This window comes from Echinops telfairi, unplaced genomic scaffold (assembly GCF_000313985.2).
Source record: "Echinops telfairi isolate 266 unplaced genomic scaffold, ASM31398v2 ScPeMD7_31;HRSCAF=116, whole genome shotgun sequence".
In the NCBI taxonomy this organism is placed as follows: Eukaryota; Metazoa; Chordata; class Mammalia; order Afrosoricida; family Tenrecidae; genus Echinops; species Echinops telfairi.
Window position 1 is genome coordinate 27539289 of NW_022103928.1, and position 3584 is coordinate 27542872.

At 43.6% G+C, this 3584-nt stretch overlaps 1 pseudogene; it reads left to right on the top strand.

Annotated features, from left to right (window-relative positions):
• The first annotated feature begins 1734 nt into the window (after positions 1 to 1734).
• On the top strand, positions 1735 to 2114 carry LOC115869533 (annotated as a pseudogene).
• The last annotated feature ends 1470 nt before the right edge of the window (positions 2115 to 3584 follow it).

Sequence of the window (3584 nt, forward strand, 5' to 3'; positions counted from 1 at the left end):
TTTTTTTTCTAGAAAGTAGGGCCCTGTGGCAATGCAGGTGTAAGTGGATTTCCCACACACCTGTTCTCCCTACCTGGGATCGAAACCTTTCTCCAGTGTAGCAAGTTTTCAAACACTATTGGGGAAGCAAACACTACTTCGCAGCCGATATGATCACTGAAGAAGCTGCAAGGATTCGTTAACCCATCCTTTATCATTCCCATTTCCCTAACTCAGTCATTCTCTCTTTATTCATATATTGAGGTATCTTCCGTGCGCCAGGCCTTGTTGGAGACGTACAGTGTGGGAACGAAAGAGATCGCTGGCATCATGGAGTTTGAAATCCGGCGGAGAAAGAAATGTTAATGAAAGAATCATTTATCACTACATTAGCCGTTGGTAAAAACCTTCCCTGAGGGATACGTGCCACAACGAGAACCTTTATATGGAGATATTAATTTAGGCCACAGTGCTGGGGCTGGAATGTATAGGCTCCGTGGAAAGGCTGAAGAGGTGGGAACTGAAGTGGCCAGGCCCATTAAATGTGGAGTAGAGTGAGTGTAAGAAGTAGGTAAGTGCTGAGGTAGTTTGAGAAACTATTGGAGGTCTCCCCAACCCCACTCAACAGCATTGCAGGAGGAATAGCTATCATTACTTCTGTTTTGAAAGATTATTGATGGCAGTGTGTAGAGCTGCCTGGATGCAGCCCCGCGCCCGTTTAGAAGATTGCTATGATGATCAGGGCTAGGCAGGGTGGAGATAGCAGGTATTAGCACTAAGAGTTCATCATACTCTGGAGCAGCAAAGCCCATTCACTAACTCCAAGTTAGAGGAGATGAAAGAGAAGTTTGTTTTTTAGAAGGTGACACCAGAGAAGAGATGAGCAGCAAAACAGGCTATCTTGACATTGTCTTCTTTTAAATCAGACTATAGAGAGAATATTGGGTGGGTGGGGGGCGGATTCACACTCAGGGAGAATCATGTACAAAAGTATTACATTAACTCAGGTTTCAGGCTAACCACAGGAAACAATTGTTGACCACAAGCAAGAAATAGAACAGTTAGGTTGTTAAAGGATTAAGCCAGTCTCAGGATGTCATTGTTGACTAACAAGATAGCACTTATCCTTTTGATCACAGATGAGAGAAGACTCTCTGAGTTATCTAGTCCCTGAGATGGTATCTGCATCCAACCTGTTTGCCTCCAAGGCTTGTAGTGAGCTATAAAAATTCCATAGACTGCATTGAGTAAAGTAACTACAGTAAAGAAAACCAAAACCGAACCCACTGCCATTGAGTTGATTCTGCTTCATAGAGACCCTATAAGACAGAGTAGAACCGTTCCAGATGGCTGGTTTCTGAGATAGTGAACCTTCGCAAGAGCAGACAGCCTCATCTTTCTCACGCCAAACGGTGAGTGAATTGGAATCTGGCTGTTAATCTAACCCACAGGACCACCAAGGCTCTTTGATGGTGGACAAGAGGGATCAAATTCAGGGGTCAGCTTGGCAATACTTGATGATGAATTGGGGGAGAAGATGACGTGAAGATTGAAGAGAGAGTGGCGTGCTGATTGGTCAAGAAGAAAGAGTTGTGAAGAGTGACTCCTAGATTTTAGGTCGGTGGAATGCATTTATAGCGCTCAGGAGCACGTGAGACACTGAGAAAAGTAGCTCAAAATGGATGATGAAATAGTTATAAAAGCTTTTAGAAGAAAAGGTCAAGGCCAGAAGTGTTTCTACTGGTTGCAGGCTGAATGGCCTCAAGGTTACTTCTCGGAGCTGGAGCGTTGGCTACTCAGGCCCTGAGGGCCCTAGGTCCCAATGGGATGGCTGCCTTGCGCTGCATGGCAACTGGAGGTGGCACCCCTACTGACAATGAGCAGGCTGGAAAGTGAGGTCATGAGGGCTGCACGCAAAGGGCTGGATCCATACACTATGCTTGTTCGGAAGGCAGCTGCAGGTGCCAAAGAAGACCCAAATGTAGGCCTCTCCATCACCAACCAGTGAATCCAGGGCTGCATCTGTGACAAGGACAAGTGCTGTCATCTAGTTTGGGCTACACAAAGGCGATGCTCAGTGGTGCCCTAACTGTGGAACCCAATACAAGCTGGTGCCCCACCAGTTAGCCCACTGAGCCCCTGCACTGACTCACTCTAAACATTCTCTTCTCTTCAATAAAGACTAGCCATTGCATTACCTCCTTCTCCCATAAAAAGAAAACGAAAATGGAGATCCTTGTGACTCTAGGATAGGCAAAGATGCCTTAGGACACAAAAAGCATGTGAGATAATCAAGGTTTATTGTGCCAACCTGGCCGATCAACACATGTGAGCAGAGAGATAAATGACTCGGTGAGCCTCGCCTTCCTAGTTCTCGGGTCTCTTGCTTTGTGATGGTTGGAACAGGATGCAGCTGCCTTAGCCACTTCTCTGCTTCAGCTGGCAAGGATCACTTCCTGCAAAACATCCCTGAGGAGAAGCCACATGGACCTACCCCGATGCAGCCCTGGGTGCTGGAGCAGAAGTGTGGAGACCCCTGCCAGCGCTGAGCTGCTTACATGTTCACCGATTCATTTTTCCTCCTGCAGTTGGTGTCATTGCATGTGTTATGTGATATTGAGGAGGACTTTGTAGATTGGTGTTGGACATTTGGGCTGATGTTGGACTTATGGGCTTGGGCAGCACTGGATTGGGATGCTTTCTTAATGTACACTTACCCTTTATATAAAACTCTCATACATATGAGTATCTGTGGATTTGTTTCCCTAGTTTACCCAGACTAACACAGCATGTAACAACAAAAATATGTCAAAACTTGAACTGTATCAGCATTAAAATATTTTGCTCTTGGAAAGACACCATTAAAAAAAATGAAAAGACTAAAAAAAAAAACCAAAGTGTAATTTAATTTTAAAAAAACATAATGAAGACAAACTAAACTGGCAAGATATATACAATTATGCAATCTGATTATCTGCTAAATTACCTATATCCAGATATATAAAGATGTTTTTTATAATTAGGTGATTAGACAACCCAATAAAACAGTTGACAAAAGTTTTTAGTACATACTTCACAGAAGATATAAAAAATGGCCGGTACATAATTTAAAAATGCTTAACATCTTTAGTCATCTGGTGATTTGTAAATTAAAAAGCATAGTGAGTTAACCATTAGCATGGCTAAAATGAAAAAGACTGATACATCCCACACCTACAGATCTCCTTGTTGTTTTAGGTCCTGTGGAGTCGGCTCTGACTCATAGTGACCCTGTGTGCAACAGAATGAAACGCTGCCCAATCCTGCACCATCCTCAGAGTTGTTGGGATGTTTAAGCCGATTGTTGCAGCCACTGTGCCAATCCATCTTATTGAGGGTCGTCTTTGTTTTCAATGACCATCCACTTTACCAACTATAATATCTTTGACCAGGGTCTGGTCTCTCTTGATAACATATCCAAAGTACTTCAAAGTCTCACCATCATAACCTCTAAGGAACATGCTGGCTGTACTTCTTTGAGTTCATGATACTTTCAATATTCTTCACCAGCACCGTGACTCAAACACATCTACCCTTCTTTGGTTTTCCTTGTTCAATGTCCAACT